We start from the raw sequence: 24,325 nt of genomic DNA, 5'->3' as shown, positions 1-24,325 counted from the left end.
TGGGTGACCTTTCTCATATCTGTCACCAGTCTCTTAATGAGGGTGGGATTTTGCATCTTGGCAATGGGGGTCTCAGGGCAGAAATTACCAAGGAGGAGGATCCAAAGGCCAACTGCCTTTACATCTGTTTCTTTCTCTCACTCTGGGCTTCCTTCCTTTCCCTGCTATGCCATTCACATCTGAATTTGTAGGTCTGTGACTTTAGGAATGGATGAACAAGAAGAAAAACAGGAGAGAAAGAAGACAACGCAGAGGCCATAATGTCACCATCTTTCTGAAAGGAATTTGGAGCCTCTCTGGGCGCATGAAAATACATGCAAAGAAAACATGTGGCTCTAACTTACTTTTCTCTCTTTGATCTATCAACGCAGGAAGGTCAATGTCTTTGTGGAAATTGAGCTGAATTTCCATGCAACTTGCTCAGGAGCTCAGTTTGTGAACAGATCTTGAAAAACACGCTCACCTCCCCACAATTCCTGTTTCCTGAGATGCTCCCCAGATTCTCTTTCCTGATCCTGCCTGTCCTTCAAGGATTACCTCTTCCACAAAGCCTTTCATTATTTTCCTAATTAAATTTTTTTAATTTATTATTTTTTTTATTATTATTATTTTCCACGAAGCCTTTCTGTCTATACTTCTACAATAGGTAACCCTCTCCTTGTGGTGAATTCCCCAAGTGGCCCCTAAGTTTATCTTGCCTCATTTATTTCTGTAAAAATGTTAATTTTTCTTAGTATAGACATATACTTACCAATTAGTTTCCAGAGAGACAGGCGTGCTCAGGGAAGTCTATGGAATAAAGAACAAAAGAAAACCTTAAAAACACTTGTCCTTTGTTTCAGAGCCCATAGGGAGAATGAGAAGAGTGTCGTGAGTCTAGAAACTTGGGAAACAGCTAGGAATTGGAAGCTAGCTCTGGAGGGGCGCCTGGGTGGCTCAGTCGGTTTCGCTCAGGTCATGATCTCATGGCTTATGGGTTTGAGCCCCGCATTGGGCTCTGTACTGATGGCTCAGAGCCTGGAGCCTCTTCAGATTCTGTGTTCTCTCTCTCTCTGCCCCTCCCCCGTTCACACTTTGTCTCTGTCTCTCAAAAATAAATAAACATTAAAAAAAAATTTTAAAAGAAAAAAGAAAGCTAGCTCTGGAGAGGACTTCCTAGCTGAGCTGAGTGACCCTGAGTAATTTACATGACCCCTCTAGGCCAGGTTCTCCAACAGTAGGTTGGGGATAATAACAGAATCACTTTGTAGTTTGTCGTGAGATGAAATGAGTTCATCTATGTGTAAAATTTTTAGGACATTCTCTGTCTGCCCACCACACAGTCAGCTCTATATCGGCCTTAACTATTATTATTACGACCCTGATAACACTGTAATGTTTGTCCCTCCTTATCTTTGCACTGGCTGCCAGAATGCTTACTTAAAGATGTAGCACACAGCTTTTTTTTTTTTTGAGAATTTGGTAACATAATCCCTACTTTCATACTGCATCCATATTTGTCTCTTGTTAGCACTGTTTCTCTAAATTATTTTGATGCATTTTTGTATATTATATGCAAGTTTTTAAACTGTCACAAATTCTTTTCGCAACAAAGAAGGGCATCATGATACCCATATATAACCAAGCTTTGTATTTTCAGAGAGCCTTCTGTGGGCATGCCCTTTCTCTCCTACCACTTGGTAGCAATGTTAAGGCAGAAATCACATCTTAACGTTCCTCATGTCCTCTGTAGCTCTTTGAAGTTCTTTTTGTATGTGATAGGATGGAGCGATTTGTTTGCTAGGTGTTTCTAAGCTCTTCTGATTTTTTTACAGGCTTATATTCTGTATGTGTTATGTGATATCATTAGTGTCCATTGCATGGAGTTAGCATGGGGCCAGAGGGAAGAGCTGAATTTTCCATTTCATTTCATCTCATTTTGTTAGAGCTGAATGCAAAGACATGAAGTATCAGGACGTCCTGTAGGTCTAGCCCACTGGGCATCAGGACTTAGGTTTTCTGGTAGCATCGGTGAGAAGACATCCTGCAAGAAATACATGCAGAGTATAAATTCTACATCCATATGGAAAGGAACTTCTAGTTCCTCTCATTCAACCTCTTCTGTTTTCCTAAGGAGAAAAACTGAGGCCCAGAGAGTTGGCATTTGTTTGGGGTTGATAATAAACCCAGAGTCAGAAATGAGTTCTCTTTACCTCAGGTCCACTCTTGTGGCCCAGGGTACAGTCATTGGAAAATGTTCTTTTACTTTGGTTTAAGTCCTGTGGTAGCATTTCTAGCATGTTCCTTGGGATTACTTAAGTCAACTCATTAGTAAGGTTAAAATAACGTGTGAGTATGTGAGTGTGTGTGTGTGTGTGTGTGTGTGTGTGTGTGTGTTGGGGAGATGGGGGCTGATGTTTCTTATTTTCAGAAAATATTTCTTTCCAGCTTCCTGCATCAGCCAACACTAAAGCCACAAAAGTTGTACAGGTCTGTCTATGAGGGAGAGCAATCAGAAACAGTCTAAATGTCCAGCAATAAGGACCCTTCTAAAATACATTGTGGTACATCCCTAAATATTATGGGGCATTTTGCTGTCATTACAGAGGAAGACACGAATCCCTCTTCATTGATGCTAAGACCATAGTTAATATTTACTGAGCATTCATTAAATTTAGATGCTAAAAACCTTACATAGAATATTTCATTTAAGGCTGAGAACCACGCTATAGATTGGTTGTACTTTTGCTGGGGCTTGAAAAGGTGGAGTAGTTTCTCAATTCACTCTAAAGGGTTTTTTTTTTTCCCAAAACCCACTCACCTCAGCCTTTTGCTGTCCCAACTTATGCAGAAATGTCATTGTGATATGCTGTTGTGAAAAACAGAACAAATCTGGTACATACTATTTTTTGCATGTGCTTAATTATGTGGGGTGTGTGTGTGTGGGTGTGGGTGGGTGTGTGCATGTGTGTTTCTGTACTTCAAAGTTTTCGGAACTATCTACACTGAAACCATTCACCTGCTATCTGGGCAGTGGGTTTACGGATAATTCTCACTTTCTTTATACTTTCTACACCACTGAGGTTGTTCCATACTTATTATATATACATGCATGTATATGTGTATACAACTTTTAAAGTTAAAATTTTAAAGGTAAATAAAATAAGAACATTAACAGCCGCAATGAAACTGCCAGTTAGAAAGGAAAAACCCTATCAAATGAATTATTAAGACCTTCCTCTAAAAAAAAGCACCCTAAAAACTTGACTTCCTGAATTCAGCTTATATTTTCTTTTCTGTTTTCCAAAGTAGCCTGTGGTGGCAAACAGAGGCTGCCGTCACCTTCCAGATACCATCCAGGTCTCTGAATGTAGGATGAACAGAGGCAAGATAGGGGTTTGCAGAGGGGTGTGCCTCCGGACTCCCGACGGAGCACCCAGGCCCAGAGCTTCTACTTATGACCCTGGTTCAACCTGCCTTGATTTTCCACAGGGAAGCTGACGCGGAAATAAGTCTTTTGGAAAGGGATTTTCAAAGTAGACTTCACTCAAACTCGGCAAATAATTAACTTTTCATCCTCTCATAAAATTTAGACTGTGGCTGGTTCAAAGCCCAGGACCCCAGGCCTTAATTGAATTAACTCGGTTTTCCATCCTTGTGAAGGATCATTCCAAACCATAACATTTAGCCAGGGCTGCCCTTCCTGGCGAGAACATAAGTGCCCATTCAAAGGAGGATGGCCGAGTCAGGACTGTGGCATGCAAACTGGACCTTGAGTGGAAAATGGGACACTCTCCGAAGGGGACAAAACACCTTCTGTTTCCTAGGCTTCAAAGTTCAGTTCGAATACATGTCCACACAACTGCATCTCGGCCAAAGCAAAGAGAGCCGCCACTCCACGGCACCAGCTACTGCACACACCTGACTCGTTCGGACTCGGGGCCCCTCTTCTGCACACCGCTGCCTGCCCATCACCTCCACCATGCCCCAATCTTGCTCCAACTCTGCTTAGGTCTTTCTTGCTCCCTGATTTTGGACCCAGTCATGTCCCCTTCTCCACATGTATCCTCTGCCTTCTGAAATTAACACACATGGCCAACTTCAGACACAAATTTGTTATGCAAACAGGAAGCTCCAAACGTTTGAGATGGAAGTCGTTCTACAAAACTGAATGAGTTGAAACAAGACATCCTTTTGTTTTTTGACTGTACGTCAAACACCTGCCTGCGCAGAGGAGCTAAAGTAATCATAACAACAATACAGGAGACAAAGGGCTCCCAATTAAACTGTAAGTCCCCTGAGGGCAGAGAGCAGGCTCCCCCTCATTAAGTCCCCCTGGCCGCCTTGGCACATCGCTATGCATGACTCACGTGCTCAGTAAATACTTGGTTGATGACACATTGTCTGCAGAACAAGACTAGGACGTCTCCCATGCCTGAAACCTGGCACAATTTAGATATGAAAATAAGGCTTTAAGTAATTTTAAATTCTTGAAAGCTAAATTATAAAGCAGTTAGAAGTGTGTTTCCTTTCTTTTGAAATCGTTCTGGTCTCGTACTGAGAGGGCCGTGCATTTGAGGTAATCTCCTAAAGACCACTAAAATCTACTCAACCACAGAACATTCAGGCACCCTGAACCTTGGCATTCGTGATCCGCAGAAGGAAATGTAGAATTAACTTCTAATATTGAAGCTGACACTTGGGCTTCATCTCTGGGATGGTGCAGGGAAGAGTCTCTCTGTGTGGGATGAGAAATATAATTTGTAATTCAAGGTCAGTGGAGGAAAACCCCTGGGTTTATTTTATTTGGACTGTGTTTCCATGATGTCGCTGCCTAACTGAATTTTTTTTTTGCACGGGTTTATGCGGTTGATCTTTGCGAACCCCATTTTGAAAGACGCCATTGTGGTATCTGGAGGCTTTGGAGGTGATTCTCCAGTTTGCACAAATATGATCGGAAGGCCATGCTTACAGATTTGTAAAAGTGTGATTAAGTTCCATATCAAAGTGGAGTGCCTTCCTGGAGTAGGATGGGTGAACGTCCAGAAACTCAGTCAGGCTTCCAGGGAATTGGGGCCCTTTCTTAGCTCCCCCTGTAGCCTTATCCCCACCCACGGCCCCGTCTGGTTCTGTGTAAGTCCCTCCCTGTTACGCCAAGCTAAACGTCTTTACTTCCAGCTCTGGTTCTTAAGAAATGCATTTTGCCAGGCTACACTTCCTCCCCCTCCAAACGTTCTTCAATAATTTGGTCTATCCGTTTTAAGGAAAAGTACATGAAAATAGTAAGAATATGTGGAAGATGGCAGCCTGACATTTTATACAGAGAAAAGAAACCTTTATAAGAGATGGGACCTCTGCACAAATATCAAATAGCTGAACATGAATGACTGACAGGCCACATTAGGAGCTCTTCACTATTTTTATTAGGAAAGCAAAATTGGAGTTGAGAATTGGCTAGATCTTCAAGATTCCTTTCAGACAAGGAAGTGGTGAAGATACGTCCACTCGTTACTGGGCATATCTGACCATGAACAGGAAAGCCTGTTCTCTTCCTGCTTATCATAAGCCTGACTGCCAACTCTGTATAAATAAGAGGGTGTGAGACTCCAATGTAGGAGCAGGTGACAAGGAAAGTATACAGGAAGCACCATGGATGTTAGAAGGGGGCCTGGATGATGATGATGATGATGGTGATGATGATGTTGACAAAGACCTTGGGGACAAATGTCCTAAACTGAGCTCTTCGTATGTGCCAAGCTCTTTCACGTGTTTTTTTTCATTAAATCCAGACAACAACCCTACGCATTAGGTTCTGTTCTTAACCTAATATAGGTAAAGGGAAAAGTAACTTTGCCCATACAACAGTCTCGATTCTCACTTAAGTCTGGCTGACTCTAGAGTTTATATTCTTAGCCAGGATGAGATTTAGGGAGCGTACCGTAATATTACTTCTCACTCTTTGCTCCCAGTTCTCCTCATTCGTTTTTCCTTTTTGCATACTTTCCACTGGAACCTGATTCTTTTCGTTGAGAATAAATGTTTAGAGCTAATTAGGAAGTATTGGGAGTGTGGGGGGGGTTAGGCAATTCTTCTCAAATCAAGGGGTAGAAAGGCAGATGCCTGCAGCCAGCCTTGCCAAGGAGAGATGGACGTGCTCTGTGCATTCCCTGCCTGAGCTTCATAATGTTTGGGAAGCCACCTTTGAATTTTAATCCTCCCCACCCTGGACTCTAACAGTGGAAACATTCTGGTTAGCTACTATCTTATCAATTTGATATTGGCATTACTAGAGCCATGGGATATCGCTTGTTTTTCCATTATAAGAGAAATAGAGCACACTGGAGCAAACACCCAATCTTTCCTGACCTTCTAGAGTGTGGGGCTGCATCACAAGTGGCTGGGTTTGCAGTCACAGAGTTTAAATCTTGATTTCAAATCTCATCTGCCCTGAGCCTTGGTTTATGCACACAGACCCATAAACCAGGAGTAATTATAAGTACTTCAAAAGGTGCTTAGGGGGGTCTAAGAGAATTTTTTTTTTTTTAATTTGAAACATCTCTATGAAAGCTCCTGGCATATCATAGCACTCAATGAATGTTATGTGCTATTATCATTATTGTTATGGTTGTTATTAGTACGATTTTCAGCTGAGGTTAAGGGTACCATGTGGGACCATGGGATGGCATCAAGGTTCTCCAACTAAACTGACTAACTTGGAGCATCAGTCTGTGCCAAAACTGGGATGATCAGCCACGACTACAACCACGTGATTTCCCATTCAAGAGGCAACTCTGAGTAACCTGCCTGGCTGTTGTTCAGACAGCAATCCCAGCCTTCATGTGACACATGCCTGTTTTAGACCAATGGTAAATGACCAAATCCTTTCCCCAAGCACTGATTCCAAGTCAGTGACATGAGCGCAGGTCTGCCCTTGAACCCCTTGTTAATCCTCGGCATGGACCCAATTTTAACTTTTCCCAGGACTTTTATTTTCTGAGATTGATTATTTTCAGCAGATGGATGGGGTGTCTGCGGCAAGGCACTGCTCATTGTACCCACAGCTCATATTTCATTAGATAAATATACTACATGGTGTAATCCAGGATTCTGCTGGGCACCCAGGCCCGGGAAAGCTTTGAGGATAGAAGTCAATCAAGTCTGAGGGAGGGAGAGTTAGAGACGCTGGATTTAGCTTTGTAAAAGAGCACATTGCCGGGAGACGTTTTTGTTTATCTGCTCAGATATTGTACATGTGGAGGGTCAGGCTACCCACTTACTTACATGTCCACTCTAAGATACCTTTGAATTTATACGGAAGTAATCTTTGGAGAGAAATAAGCACACTTTTAAAATTGTCAGGGATAGATAAGGGAAGAGGGTGAATGATAGCTGCAAATATTTTTATGTCTTCAAAATGTTCTTCAAATGGACACACATTTTTTTTTCCAAATGTTGTAGTTCTGAAGTCTTTTTCAGGTAGTATGGAGCTCTCATCAAAGAAAGCTATCGTGTAGATACACCCCTGAAATGTATGACTCGGCTAATTTGGGTCCCAAGAAGTATGCCATGATAATGTTTTGCTGGCTATCAGTTGCCTTATCGTCTTTGTCATCATCATGGAGAGAAAGGATGATATTGTAGACAAGTATGCGTACATGCATATTCATAAGCAAGTGTGCATATATGCATATCCAGAAGGCTGTAGGAAGCTGTAGGTAAAGAGTAAGTCTCCAGGTGTGTCAACAAATTAAAATGGATGCAAAGGTTCTTGTGTAACAACGACAACAACAAAATCCCACCCAAACTCAATGTTCTTGAAACATAAAGATCTTAAACAAATTCATGAATAAAATCCCAAATAACAGAAATATAGGCACAGGGAATGAATAGACAATTTGCAAAAGAAAAATGCAAATGGCCAACACATGCAAGAGAAATGTTCAATCTTAGTAGCAATTAAAGGAAGAAAAAATACCATGGCATTCTGTTTTCACCCACCATTGGAGATTTTAAATGACTTTTAAACTTTCACTTTAAGTGCAGGGTGACAGTGATGAGAGGGCCAATTGTCTATTCTTCCACCAACACCCCCTTTTTAAATTATTATGGATTAATTATACATTTTATTATCTGGTAGTTCTCTAATCCAGTTTGCTTGTATTTGATTCCAGAGATTTATCGGTTATTTTTTGCACACTTTTTCTCCAGGTAAGCTTTAATTTATTTTTCAGGTTTCAAAATATACCTTTGGTGCTCCGATTGGGCAGGCACTCATCATATCTATTAATTATAGATTAATTTAGAAAGAAGTGACCCATTTACAACACCATCTTCCATCTTCAAAGCACTTATGCTGCTTTTTTAAACATTGCTTGGTCCTCTTTATCTCACCTCATCCAGAACAAGGAACACCTTTGAGGCAGGGACACTGTAGATCAAGCTCCTGTGGGGTGACTGACACGGCACTGTAAATAAATTATCAGTGAATAAGTTAACTAACTCATTAAAGAAGGATGGGTCCAGGTGACAACAGCAATGGCAAAAAATGAGTCCATTTCAGTTGTGTCACTATCGAGCTTCTGCCTGTCCATCGGGGATCCAGACACACTGTGATCCTTCTGTTCTTGGTACGCATCATGCAGTCTTACTTCTCCAGGTCTGGGTACCTGCATTTCTTTTGGTGGAATCACTTCTCTCTATTCCCTCTGCCTACAGCAAACTTCATCTATTTGACTGTAAGATCTCATCTTTGGGTTACTTCCTCCAAGAAGCATTTACAGATCCCTCCCCTAAAATTAAATTTGGCATGCACCCATAGCATCAGTATTTCTCTTACGATTAAATGGGCAATGCCCTCACCCTGCCTGGCCCCAAACACACACATTCCTTTTTCTTTCTTTCTTTCTTTCTTTCTTTCTTTCTTTCTTTCTGCTCTCCTGGACTGCAGGTTTTACCATTTTTTTTCATCCAAGGTTTCATTTAAATTCAAGTTAATTAACATATAGTGTAGTATCGCATTCAGGAGTAGAAGTCAGTGCTTCAGCACTTGACATATAACACCCAGTGCTCATCACAAGTACCCTCCTTAATGCCCATCACCCATATGGCCCATCCCCCTGCCCACCTCCTCTCCAGCAATCCTCAGTTTGTTCTTTAACATAAGAGTACCTTATGGTTTGCCTCCCTCTCTGTTTTTATCTTATTTTCTTTTTCTTATTCTTCTCCACAATATATGTACCACAACTTCTTTATCCATTCATCAGTCAACAGATATATGGGCTCTTTCCATAATTTGGCTATTGTTGATAGAGCTGCTATAAACATAGGGGTGCAAGCTCCCCTTTGAATCAGCATTTTTGGATGAAAGACCTAAATGTGAGAGAGGACACCATCAAAAGCCTAGAGGACACAGGCAGAAACCTCTCTGACCTTGGCCGTAGCAATTTCTTACCAGCAGATCTTCGGAAGTAAGAGAAACAAGAGGAAAAATGAACTATCGGGACTTCCTCAAGATAAAAACCTTCTGCAGCTTTTAACATTGAAAGCTGTCTAACTGGCTATTTAGGAGGTAGTGAGACTCCTGTTTCTAGATAGTGAAATCCCTGTATCACTAGAGGTATTTAAGTACTTAATAAAGGATTAGACTAGATGATGTTTCCAAGTGTGCAATTTGTGATTCTATATCCTTTGTTCTCAGAGCACTTCATAAGGGCAGTTAAATGAAACCTTTAGCCTGACTGGTTTTCTACCTATAGCTTATTAAGCTTAGATGCATTTTGCATACACTTAAGATGACTCTTACAATGGTAAATATAACTTTACCATTTTCCTGACTCTCATGGGGGATTCTATGACGTCAGGCACTGGAAATGCACTTAAACCACACAGCAATTGTTTGGTGCCGGACCACATATTTTACCAGTCATTTAACTTGGTCAATTTTTAATAATACAGAATTATTGTATAAAGTGACACTGCAGTTTAAACAGGGGTGCATGATGTTTTACTAACCTCAAATTTGGAAAAGAGAAAGTGCATTTTTTCCCCCTGCTGCCCACAGATATAAAAATAAAGACTCTGAGAAGGACTCTGGGCAAGAAATCAGGAAGTCTGAGTGCAGGTCATGGCTCTCCTGTTGATAAGATGGGAAGAGGGCTTCATATTTTTTTCTGCAGATGGAACTTCAAAGTGCAAAGTAGCCTTTGTCAATCATTGGAATTTAACTGACGCCTGGAGCTGGGGCCCCTCTTGCATCACGTCATTTCTGGTAGATCTCTGATGCGCCAAGCTGCTACTGAAACAGTTCCCAGCCTCACACAGAGACCCAGAGCTGGAAGGAACATTCTGGCTTGGTCTGACTATGTAGATGAGTTCAGGGCCTGGGAGAAAACAGGATGTGGGCTCCTGAGAATTGTAAAAGAGACAGAAAGCATTTGCCTCAGCATTGGGGTTTCTGGGTGAGGTTCTGCTGCTGTCACCCAATGTCCCTTCACCATGACATAAACAGGGAGAATTCTTCCCACCTAATGGCGGAAATTCACTGACAGTTACTCCATGGTTTTAAAGTAGATGCCTTATTTTGACTTCTAGTTCAAGAAACCTCTGTCTGCTCTCTCTTGCTGTTGATTATGTGTTTCCCAAGGAATCCTGCATCCCATCTACCTAGAGAAAAAAAAAATGTTCTTTCTAAACAGAACAAAAATTAAAAATCTATTGAATCAATCAAACGTCACTCCCCTGCTCACTCCAGTTGTCTTGTGTGCCACATCTATGTGATTTTGAGTCTGCAAAAAATTTAGATTTTTACAGCAACCTATTCAGACCTTGGCCGATACCTTCCTCCTCCTTCCTTATCTATTATTATTATTTTTAATTTTTATTTATTTTCGAGAGAGAGAGAGAGAGACAGAGTGCGAGTGGCAGAGATAGAGGAAGACACAGAATCTGAAGCAGGCTCCAGGCTCTGGGCTGTCAGCACTGAGCCCAACTCGGGGTTTGAACTCACAAACAGTGAGATCGTGACCTGAGCTGAAGTCGGACACTTAATAGGCTTAGTCACCCAGGCACCTCACCCCTACTCCTTATCTAAATTAGGCCCACCTGCTCTGTGCCTTCATGATACCCAGTATCTTCCTTTTATAGTACTTAACACGATCTGGGTGATTATTTGCTAATTGGCTCTCTCCCCTTCTAGATGTAAAATCCATAAAAATCAATGAATGTGTCTGTCTTGTTTACCACCTTCCCCAGCAGCATCCAGAAAATACCTGGTTCTGGACATTTATTCTGTTTTTGTTTGTTTTCGTTCAGCATGAAGCAGTATTGGATTAGGTGGGGGTGGGGTGGGCATCTGATCATGGAAAAGTTCTGATTAAAATAAGAGTTTGGGGTACCTGGGTGGTTCCGTTGGCTAAGTGTCTGATTCTTAATCTCGGCTAAGGTTATGATCTCACAGCTTGTGGGTTCAAGCCCCGCGTCAGGCTCTGGGCTGACAGTTGGAGACTGTTTGGGATTCTCTCTCTCCCTCTCTCTCTGCCCATTCCTTGCTCTCTCTCGAAATAAATAAATAAACTTAAAAAAATAATAAGAGTTTACACTTCTCGCATTAATTTACTGATGTCAATTTGGAATTCTTGTTTTGCGATTTTTCTGCTGATGTGAATATGGATGCAGCTAAATTCACTGAGGGGAAAAAAATGTACAATACCCAACAATTATATCCTCTCAACTTGAGGCAGGTTTCAATGTGTTATTTTCAAATCAGTTCTTCAGGAATTTCTAATAAAATGAAAAAGATTTGGGGTTCAGTTTTAATCAAGTAGAAGAGAGCATACAGTGGATTTCTTCCATCCCCCTTAAGTTCAAATCATGTGCTACATGGAGCTTGGGTTTGATCTGGGGTAGAATCATTCACTAGGTAAATGGTGTTGGCGGGGGGTGCTGGATTTAAGCCACACACATTGCACTATGGTTAGTGAAGGGATCAGGCTGGGAATTTCTTGGCAGTAATTAGTAGAAATACATCACCTCTTTCTTATATCATAATGTATTTTCCCCTTTTTCTTTTCTCTTTCCTCTTCTTTTCCTTCTACTTTCCTGTCTGCATTGTCATTTTCTGGCTATATAGGACAAATAGTAGAGAATATCCAAACATGTTCTGAAATGTTTTACAATTCAAAGACTTGGCCAAATCAATGTTGGTCATTTTTGACCAGGTTGGAAGAGGTTCAGTTTTCAAAACTCGAAGGCATTAATAGGGCAAACTTATGTGGAGTCCTTTCAATTCCTTGTTTAGTTTACAGAAACGGGCAACAGGCATTTAGATTTTTCTTTCTTTCTTTTTCTTTTTTCTTTCTTCTTTTTTTTCTTTTTTGTTGTTGTTCAAGTGACTGTAACCACCATGCTAAACTAATTATATCATTTCCTAATTTATTTGGAATGTGTATTTGTAGAGCTATACATGTACACATATCTATCTATACTTTTAAGAAAAATGAAGTCAATAGTTACCATTTTTTTAGGTCACATAATTCCAAATGCAGTGGACCTTTTCCAAATTCATAAGAACCTGAGAAGGGTGGGTTTGCGTGCTCCAAGGATCTGATTTTATAGCTCGCTTATTTCACTCACTCTACCTCCATCTCCGGGCTAGGATCATACCTGATAAGGCACTTCGGCAATTGGTTCTGGTTTGAACTGAAGTCTCGCAGCCCCACTTTATTTATTTAGATTTTTGGTTACATATTCAAATGCCAACTTCCAAGATGAGATTTATATTTTCCAGGTTTGCTGTCTTTCTTTTTCTACGGTTTGCAGATTGATAGGGGAAAGTCATCCTGAAAGGGGGACTGTTTTGTCCCACTGGAAAATACACAAATAGGTGCAATAGGGCGGAGCCCAAGCCATCAGGCACCTCAGAGGGTATAAGTGCTGTCCCTAATTGGACATAATATCCAATGTCCATAATGTCCCTAGCTTGCAACATTCCGTGAGCATTCTTTTCGAATTTTAAGACATTGAATAGTCTGATGGATACAATTGCTCTGAAATGAGGTTCTTTTGACATTTTATAAATCAGGCTTTATTTTTTGGATAGGAACCAAGATAGTTCTGCTTGTGTTGAATTCAGCCTCATGTAAGACTTTTCATCTTAAAAAATAAAACCTAAGCCATACTGGGTCCCTATTTTCTTTCAATATTAGAACCATGACTGAATCGAGAAACAGTTTAATCCAAATTCAAATTCTTTTTACACACATAGGAAATATCTCACCTTCAGAGGGGGGTTGGGAAGAATTCAAGAGACCCTAAGAGTTTCTATGCGTGTCCCTACTGGTCTCTCTGTCTCAGTCTCTCTCTCCCTCCTTCTCTGTCTCTTCCCTACCCTCTCTCCCTTTCTCTCTCCTTCCCTCTCTCTCTCTTTTCCTTTCTGCCCCTACAAAAATGGGGAAGAAAGATAAGAACGTTGTTTAGCTAGAACAGATTGGAACTGAGTAAAGTTGAACAAACATGACTCTTCCACAATGAAATGTAAATTTGTCTAAGCAATGATGCCAAATATTTTTTTTTCTTTCTTTCTCGATGGTAGCAATAATAGAGAAACATATTGGCCCAGTGATCAGGAGGGAAGCTTGCCCAACTCCTGGTCTTAATGAAACAGAGCCTTAAACCCCCCTCCCCCCCCACACACACACATACACACTAGCAAGCTCCTCATAGACCTGGTGGCGGGTCAGAGTCTTCCTCAGAGCAAGGCTTCGTTAACTCTGTTCCATCTTCCTCCTTCCTTAAATCCCACCTCTCTTTTTTCTATTCTCTTCCTTCTTTTCTCTTCTCTTTCCTATCCTGTCCTCCATCCCTGTCCCCTTACTGCTCCATCACTGTTTTCTGAGTGAAATTTTCTTGATATCTCTTCATGAGGTGAGCTCTTTTACTTGAGAGTGTATCAGATCCAAAGTATAAACAGTGGCATCCCCTGGTCAAATCCTCCTTGATAAGATTCCTAAAGTGTTTCCTTACCTCAAAGGGGGTAAGTAAGGCACAGAGATTCCACAGTCTCATTACTGGGGCTTGATTGGCGTGCTATGCCTTACCTCTACCCAGAAGTCAAGATGTGAGTATTGCTTTGAGTAAAATGAGGTTTTGCATCCTGATGAGAAGCAATGGATCAACACACCTGGCTGATGACCAGATGTCTACACATGTGGCCTACATACCCCACTGTAGCCACTTGTTGGGTTTGCTTATATCTACTGGGCCTGGCCTGAGTGCAAAACAGGTATGTCTGTTGTTCCTTACAGTGGTTAGCATGTCAGGAGTGATATGGATTTGAGGCCTCTGGTAATTTGACTGAGGAACGTAGGGCATTGACATCCAAAGGCAGTGACAGTGGTTTTCGATGTCTCCAAAGTGGTAGATCCCTCAGCTATGTTTCCCAATCCCCAGAAAACCAAAGTCTAGTGGACTTCTGTGGGTGGATATAGGTAGATGATGGCCCAGAAATGAATACATTCACTGGAAAACCCTTGAGATTGAACTGAAAGCCCTTTGATATGAAATTCAAAGAATCTTAGGAAATAGAGCATCATTCTGGCTATCTTTATCTCCCTACTGAGAATTTTACTGCAGTCACTATAGGTGGACCATTATTTAATAGTTTTCCTTAAAAGCAGTTCTAAAAATGGATTTTAGGACACAGTTTGAACAACCTTCTCTGGAAATGTCTCTTGTTATTTGGCTTTTTGTAGTATTTTTTCTTCTTTCTAATTGAAGGATCTCATGCTTTAACACATTATTTTTTTCCTATTGAAATTGGCTTATTACAGCTGATGAACTGGCCTTCCAAAATGTTAATTCAACCTTACCCCTGTTCTTTCCAGTCATCAGTCAAGCTGGATTAGATTTTCCCAGTTGATAATTTCCAGTCCCAGTTCTGTGGATCCAATCTTCTCAACTTGTCATCACCTAAAATATTAGTTTTAAATTGGATAATAAAGATACATTACATCTCTATCAAATGCAGATAAAATAGCCTAATATTTGTATAGCCCTTTACATGAAATCACTTTAGGGAACTTTCCAAAAATGTTCTTCTCCCCCAGAATATAGATGAATCACTAGAGATCATCTGAGTCATCCTTAATCAAGTGAATTATGTCTGGTTTTCTTGGTCTCTGTTTATCTATTGGACGTGAATCTTCAGTGTGAAAAATCCGTACCCCAATCACTCCCCTCCCCACTCAATCAGCAGAAAGTTCAAAAAAGAAATCTCATACTATATTACTTGCTTCTATTTTTGCACCCTGTCTTCTCTTCTGGGCAGGGAGTGGAAGGAGGATTTACTTGAGAAGTTCTTAAATTTGGAACATAGCTCCACTGAAAGTTTCCTCTCATATATTACTGCCACCATTTGGAAAGTCATTTGCATTGTTGGTTGTGGCATACTGGTGTGGGTGGGAGGGTGGGGGAGGGAGAGAGTTGTGGAAAGAAAGGACCTTGACAGGGTCTGTTGAAGAATGGTATTGTCTGGTAGATGAAGAGGGCTGAGGCATGAACAATCAGTGGCAAAAGCTATGGAATTGGCATAGTTGAATATATAGTATCATTCAATTTGATATGCTGTATAGTTGAATAGTTAGTAGACCAGCTTTGGAACCAGACTGCTTGGGTTCAAATTCCAGTAGTACCTAACAGCTGTGTGATCTTGGGGAAAATTACTTAACTTCCCTGTGATCCACTTCTTCAGCTATGAAAGAAGGCTAAACTCCTACTTTGTAGGGTTTTAAGAGAATTACATGTTACTATAAATATACATTGGCCCATAGTAAGCATCCAATAAATGTTAGCTACCCATGGTTCAGTGGAACTTCTTGGCTCCCCCTTACAGGAAAATAATTCACACCAACTCAGATATGAACCTGTCGATTATAGAAAGGAACCATTGCATCAAATAGTCTGGCCTGAAATCATGCAAATGAAATATCTGATTGACATTTGCCTCATCAATTAACTTCAATTTGAACTTTTTATTATAAGATAATTGGTCTTATTAACAATTTTGGCTATATTAGTAATCCTTCTATCCATTCATCCAGTGAACATTAGATTATTTACTCTGTTCCCAGCCTACAGGGAAATAAATATAAAAAAGACAAAGAGTGCCCATGAAGAAGTCATGGCATAAAGATGAATGACTGATGGGTATCAATGATAGGATTGCCAAATAAAATTCAATAAACCAGTTAAATCTGACTTTCAGATGAGCAATGAGTAATCTCTTGGCATATGTATATCCCAAATATTACATATACTTTTGGGGAGAGCTGATGAGCCCTACTGACTTCTCCCTCTCCTCTTTTACCTCTAAAGCCACACAGTCCCTGGTAGGGCCAGGCATCTCAGATGGACTAACTAACTGGAGCCTCAGATAAGCTCTGTTCCTCATGACAGGAGATAACGATTAAGTCAGGAACACCGTAAAGAAGTTCTCCCAAGTCTAGACCAAAACTTTGTACACAACAGGTGTTTTTTCCCTGTCTACAAAATCTACTGTATATTACTTCTCTTACAGAACGTTTTTAACCAGTGACAATTTCATCAAAATAAAACATCTTCCTGAAATAAAACTATTTCTCAGCTCTCCACAAGTTCCCTGTGGAAATCCAGGCTCAGGGACTGGGGAGTCTACATGGAAAGGAGCAGCAGGATTTGTTTTGTGAAATACCTTCCAGATCTATCCCTTGCATTTGCATACATATGCAAACATACATGCCCATATCCACATATATCAAAGTGTTCATCCCTTGTTGAAACAGTGACTGCTTGTTCACTTCTTCAGCGGCATGTGGAGATTAACTGGGACATCCCTTTCTGCCTTGAAGGTCCTTACACCTGAGTGTGTGTGCTCTTTGGGGATCTAACTGAATCCTCCCAGACTGGGTGGTTTCCTGTCTGGGCTGAACTCACAAAACAAGGGAGCCGGTGGAGCTGAAAATAGCCCTTGGCCTGATGGCTCAGGCATTGACCAAACTTGGAAAAGTTCTGGATTTGGAGGGGAAGAGAACACCCCAACGTCACAAGGTATTGAGTGGATTGACTAATGATGTCACAATCCTAGGGAATGGGAGTTAGAATTTCCCTATTCAGCTGCTTCTCTTATTTTACAAAGGTTCCGTGATTTAATTTCTTGTTTTATCTTGCCGTTCTTCTGCTTCCTGCACCCAACTCTGTCACCATCCACTGCTGGCAACGTTAGTGCTGTGACACTAACTCTAAAAAAATACTTTAATCGACAATTTCAGGAAATTCAATGACTGACATACAACTGGTGTTCAATAATTGTTGGATGCACTGCAAATTGAAGAGTTCGCCACTATTGCCACCAACTACTGTTGGTCAAAGTTGGATATCTGGAGTGAAAAAAAAAACCATTAAAGGTCCTTAAAATAAGTGGGGAGAGTCTCACTTAATCCATGTCCCCAAACAGGATGAGCTTTTGATAGCATATGGCAAATCCATTTGACTTATTCTGCTATTTCTCTAAGTGGCTTAACACAGGGAAGGTCTTTGCCCACAAAGTGATAAGTGGCCTTTATCTGTTATAAAAGTTCTGGTGAAATTCCCATCCATGTCCCAGTAGTCTCTCCCAGGTGTTACATCCTGAGAAATAAACTAAGGTTCACCAAGTCTTTGCTACAATATAAGGCAGAACGGCTTTATGCATGTGTTGTGGGTCCTAATTAATTGTCACTTGTAAAGTAATTTGTGGTCTGGACAAGAGATTCCATTAGTATATATTTTTTTTCCCTTTAACAAAATTTTCCACTGAGTAATGACTAACCTTTTTATTTCAGTGGAGCCACTGGTAACTGGTGAAATGAGAAGCCAAAACTCAGCAGCCTAGATTTTGCTGCTATGGTCTTGAACTGTTTCCATTTCCTTTTTAGAAACATCAGGCTGCATAATTTTTGTGTGTCTGCTGAAAAACTCTGGTTTGTCATTTTTTCTTCCACCACTTCTGGGTTATTTTTTCTTGGCTGCAATGGAAACTTTCATACGAGGCTACCCTGGAGGTGATCACATATTGAAGAAGGGGAGAGACGAACAGTAGATAATTTTCAAATAGTAAAGCAAATGACAGGTTGTAATTTGGGGGCTTTTAAATTTGATAACAGAGGAAATGATTATTAAATATCAGGAGATATTTAAGTCTTCACACACTTATGGTAATTTGTCAATAACTCTTTTTTTTTGTACTGTATACTTAGTCACACGAAGAATGTCTAGATGTCAATTTTTGTGGACCCAAAGATTAGCTGAGTTTCAACATTCTTGCTAATATGATAAATATAGATAATAACAGGTGTTGGTGAAGATGCAGAAAAACTGGATGGCTCCTACATTGCTGATGGTAATGTAAAATGGTGCAGCCATTTTGGAAAATAATATGGCAGTTTCTGAAATATAAATTTACCATATGATTCTACTTTTGGATATTTACCCAGGGGAAATGGAAACATTTATCCACACAAAGACTTGTACATGAATATTTAACAAAGTGTTATTTACAAGAACCCCAAAATGTAGCCATTGCACCACTAGGTATTTACCGAAAGGATACAAAAATACTGAATTGAAGGGATACATGCACCCCAAGGTTTATAGCAGCATATCAACCATAGTCAAATTATGGAAAGAGCCCATCGACTGGTGAAAAGATATACATATATATATATTTTTCATATATATTCACACACACACACACACACACACGCAGGACTATTACTTAGCCATAAAAAAGAATGAAGTCTTGCCATTAACAACAACATGGATGGAGCTAGAGTGTATTAGCTAAGTAAAACAATTCAGAGAAGACAAGTACCATATAATTTCACTCATATGTGGAAAGTAAGAAGCAAAACAGATGAACACAGGTGGTAAAAAAGGGAGAGAGGCAAACCATAAAACAGACTCTTAATTACAGAGAACAAACTCAGGGTTGCTGGAAGGAAAGTGGGCGGAAGGATAGGTTAAATTGGTGATGCGCATTAAGGAGGACACTTGCTGGGATGAGCACTGGGTGTTTATGTAAGTGCTGAATCACTAAATTCTACACCTGAAACTAATATTACACTGTATGTTAACTAACTGGAATTTAAATAAAAACTTCAAAAATGAGAACAATCCAAATGTCCATCAATCAATTAAGAGATAAACAAAGTATGGAGTATCCCCTATAATAAACTACTATTGGCATTAAAATGGAACAAAATACTGATACAAGTTATAGTATGGATGATTTTAAAAATATTATGCTAAATAAAAGAAGTCGTATGTACAAGACATGTATAGAACTATAAATAACTATAAATATTATTTCATTCTATTTATATGAAATGTCAGTAAAAGGCCAATGTATAAGAGACAGAAAATAGATTATTGGTTGCCTGCTGCTGTGCATGGTTTTTACTATTATTTCCATAACCTCGGTTGGAGTTTACCAGCCAGCAGGATTTGATTAGTAGATCTCTAACTTAATGAGATTCTGTGAGTTGCCATGTTGTTGAAAGCTTTAGTGGAGTAACTCTTTAAAGCCCAATTTGCTTTGCATACCTAGAGCTTGGTGAGATTTGCCAAGTGGAATGAGAAAAATAAAATACCACTCTGGTATACAATTCATAAACAAACCTTATTATGATTTGACCAGCCTTTGGTCTTTCCCCGATGGACAGGTTGCTTGGGTAATGTGGTCTTGGGTCTTGGGCCAAGGGATGTTCAACCTATCAGGAATGGCAACTGGCAGGTTTTTCTAGGGGCTGTTAGGCAATGCTACTTCAGCAGCTCCTGGCATTTGCCATGGAGGTACTCAGGAGATTTCTCCCTTTGGAATACATTTGTAGAAAATTGGGTTTATTAGGACAAGATTGCTTAGACAATGAGTGGCAAATTCCGCATTTATCTAGAAATCTTTGAAAACATATTCAATTTCCCTCTTTACTTCATTTTCACTGTGTGAACTTGACCTATGCTTTCAATAGCATCGTTATGGTTATTGTGTTTTATACCTTACTCCTTACAAGATAGTTGGAGAGTGACATAGTGTGACCCAAGGGGATATGTTTGCTTTATTAACATGCTTTCACATCACAATGTCTTGGAGGTGTTTACTGTTGTCACCATGGGACCTCTTGATAAATGGTCCAAGTATCTCTACGTCAGCAGGTGGGAGACACTGAAAGGATCAGAGAACCCTGTCCATAATCATACCTTCTCACAGAAATGGTGCATCCTGAGGCCTCTTTTCTGGCCATTGTGCAGTGGTCTGTGTTTCTGGCTTTGTTCTCTGTATAATCCTAGTACCCTTTGAGATATTCCATGGGATTTCCTCAAATTGAAGAGAAGTTTTTCACGAAGAAGTGTGAGCCTTGCCTCAAGGAGGGTTATGATTTCATATGCCCTTTCTTCTTAACAGATGAGTCCAGAGAAGCCCAAAGATGATATGTGAGTTAGCCCAATCCACACAACAAATGTCTGGTAGAAACACGGCCAAAGTTTAAATTCCTTGGTCTAATCCTGAAAACACTGTCTCCTATTCTTAAAGTTACGGCAGGAATGATTTGTTCAATTTCAGAGCTTTTGGGCATTCTAGTTCCTCAGAGGTAGTTGCCTGATAACATCAAAATAGTCTATTTTATTTACCAATAACCTGCTTCAGTGCTTCTCAGTCCTGCAGATTGACTGTATATTCTCTTTAGTAACGGACAATCAGGGATGAAAATTTTGTTCACAATGGTAACCGAAGAATCTAATTGAGGACTGGATTTCTACAGAGAGAGCCTGTTTCCAGGCTCACAGCATTCATTATTATCAATTTCCTAACACAAGTTTCTAGAGTTCTCTCAACTAATGACTTCTGAAGTTGGCATTGTGTATTAGCCAACAGTATTTTATGTGTTAATGGCATCACACAATCCTAGTGATTTCGGAAAGTTGCAATTTTAAATATGGTGGGCCTAGAAGGTTGCACTAAGAAGGTGACATTTAAGGGACACCAGGGCGGCTCAATTAAGCATCCAACTCTTGACTTCAGCTCAGGTTATGATCTCACGGTTGTGAGACTGAGTCCCGTGTCAGACTCTATACTGACTGACAGCAGAGCCTGCTTGAGATTCTCTCTCCCTCTCTCTCTGCCCCGCTCCTACTTTCTCTCTCTCAAAATAAATAAATATATAAATATACGTTTAAAAATTAAAGAGGGAGTGGCGCCTGAGTGGCTCAGTCGGTTGAGCGTCGGACTTCAGCTCAGGTCATGATCTCACAGTTTGTGAGTTGGAGTCCTGTATCAGGCTCTGTGCTGACAGCTCAGAGCGTGAAGCCTGCTTTGGACTCTGTGTCTCCCTCTCTCTCTGCTCCTCCCCCACTCACTCTGTCTCTCCTTCAAAAAAAATTTTTTTTTTTTAAATTAAAGAGGGAAACTGAAAAAAGAGAAAAGGAAGTGAGTGACCCTGGATTCTAGGAGAAGAAACATGGAGCTTTTATAGTTGATATTCAAAGATGTGCACAAGTTTATTTTTCAACTAATTACTTAATTAACAAATATTTTTAAAGGGTCTGCTCTGTGCCAGGCACTGTCCTAAATAAGCTTGGGATATTTTAATAAGCAAAACAGACAGACATCTTTGCCCTCGTGAAACAGAGACAGGCAATAGATCATAAACATAATAAATGATGTTATGTCAACTTAATATATTACTTCAGTCATAATTATATTAAGGATAACAGACTTTATAGTATGTTGGAAGAATAAATTCTATAGAAAAATGTGTAGCAGCCCAGGGCGTACCAGGAATGCTGGGGGTGGCAGGGTAGGTTGTAATTCGAATAGAATAGTCAGAGCAGGCCTCATTGAGAAGACAGCCTTTGAGCAAATCTTCAAGGGGGAGAGGAAACCAGCAATGATGCTACAGGGTGGAGGAATAGTCAGTGAGAAGGTGGGAGCATGTTTATTGCATATGGTTAGCGCATGGGGGCAATTACACAATTATCCGCTGACAAAATAAATGGGTGTTGATATTGATATCAGAATGGGGGCAACAGTTATGATATTAATGCCTAAGCTGCATTAATTTTTACTTCTGAATGCTTTTAAACTGATGACCTCAACATCTTGCCCTTAAAACAACCCTATGAGGGTGGGAGAGGCAGGTAGAATTGTTCCTGTTTTATAGATGGTGAAACGGAGCCCCAACGTTTTATGTGACTTGCCCAAGGTCAAAATGCACAGCCTGGGCGTCTCCCTGCCCAGAGTGGAACAACACCTCTCTGTTGGCCTGTGGGGCCTCTTCAGCAGGGGTTGCGATGAAGTTCATAGACAGAGAGTGGGAGAATTCCTATAACAAACAGGCCTGTGACATCAACACTGGAGGAAATGCCACCCCCACCCCATTCCATGTGCTGCATGAGGTTCACGAAACTAATGACTCTCTCCTTAGGAGTCTCAATCCCACTGCTGACTTCCCCAATGGGATTCTAACACTCTGGTCTCTTGGTGTTGACAGGCGGTGGAAGGAAGGAATGTGATACTCTGATCCTTTAACCTTGATGTCCTCTTGGACTAGAGGCAAAGGTGATTTACATACCAAAGATGGTGAATCCTGTCCTTATCTGAGTAAGGAACTTGCTCTCACCTGAAAATCTACCTGCAGCACTTAGGAGAAAAGGGGGGAATGGTAACCACAAACAGAAACCATCTGAAATACCCGAGTAGCTCACAGACAAACGTACTGCTACCCAGGTTTTTACTTTAGAGAGTACACCTTCGTAATCACCTTGAGGATCATTCTCCTAAAACCAGCAAGCAAGAGTCCTTTGGCTGTGCCTTTCAGACATTGGTCAGCAAAAGCTGTTTCTACAACTAAAAGAAGTAAAAATTGAATTAGATCACAGGGACTTCAAAACGAACCATAGAACATACACGTGGTCTTTTCTCCTTTAGGCACATTCCTAAAGCTCTATCTATTGCTCTTTCATCCTAATTGAATGACTGCTCATAAGGACTCTTTGGTTTAAAAGAAAATAATTCTATTTCACTCTTTCTGTAACTCCTCTAGCCACACCAGGCTAGTGACAAAGACCAAAAAAAAAAGAAAGAAAGAAGAAAGAAAGAAAGAAGAAAGAAAAAGCAGTGCCCACTAACCACTTGGTGAGAGAGGATCTTTTATTTATTGTCTGTTTTCCATGCCCAGCCTGGCTATTTGAACCAAGCGCATTGCTAAATGTCTATAGCGCAATTTCTTGTGTGGGATGCATAAAAAAGGAGAAACAAAGCAAATTCTTCCCACTTTTTTTTTAAATCTTCTTCACAAAGACAGACCCAAATCCCTTAGTTCAGCTTTAACCATCTGACTCACGACAAGCCTGCAGATTCCCCAAATAACTGGGTCAAATCAGATTAAAATTTTAATTCTGCATTGGAAGAGGGAGCTGGGTTCTCTGGTGATCTGAGAGTCAGCCCCTCCCTGCTCTGTTCTGAAGACAGCTCACGCAAGGATCAGGGGCTGGACTAAAGAAAAGGTGGAAAATGTTTGTTGTAAAGATGTCAACTGCTTGGAACCCAGACAGCAACCATATCGTGAGGTTGGTAGTGGGTGCTTGTGAGGAATAACGTGGTTGGGTAAATTATGTCCAAAGGGGCACCTCGTCCCTCCTGTAACTGAGCTGCATCCAGAGAGATGGGCTGCCCAGCAAGCTTTCTTCTGAAGGCTTCCCTCAATAGACCAGAGCAGGGATGGCACGTAAACGGTTTTGGCCCACACTTCTCCTTTAGATGAAAGCAACATGGTCATTGTCAAGCTGCCATCAGCAGGCTGTTGATATTTTGTTGACAATTTACTCTCTCTCTACCTACCTACTCTCTCCCACTTGGCCTCCAAGTTCTCAGAGTTACCTGTCCAGCCACCCACTCTCCTCCTTACCCTGCTCTCAGGGGTGTCTGGGAGCATGGCCCCAGGACAGGGAGTGGGATGCAATAAGGAGAGATATAAGAGGGCAGACAAGGGGTTACGGACTAAACAGGAAGAAGTGCGTGGGCTAAAAGAAGTTACTGTGTACCCACCAGAACTCCTCAAGACTCTCCCAAAGCATCTGAATGTCTGCCAAATGGAAGGCTCCATGATGGAAACAGGAATACTCTTGAGGGGGCTCTCAAGTATGCAGGCTAGGGCTGCCACGCTCTGCAAGTAGAAACAAAGGATGTCCAATTCATCCTGAGTTTCAGATAAGCAACAATACTTTTGTTTTTATTTTGTTTGTTTATTTATTTATTTACTTTTAATTCTTTTTAATGTTT

This window comes from Lynx canadensis, chromosome E1 (assembly GCF_007474595.2).
Source record: "Lynx canadensis isolate LIC74 chromosome E1, mLynCan4.pri.v2, whole genome shotgun sequence".
NCBI classification, from domain to species: domain Eukaryota; kingdom Metazoa; phylum Chordata; class Mammalia; order Carnivora; family Felidae; genus Lynx; species Lynx canadensis.
The sequence above is the reverse complement of the archived record's forward strand: the minus strand, read 5'-3'. Positions refer to the sequence as shown.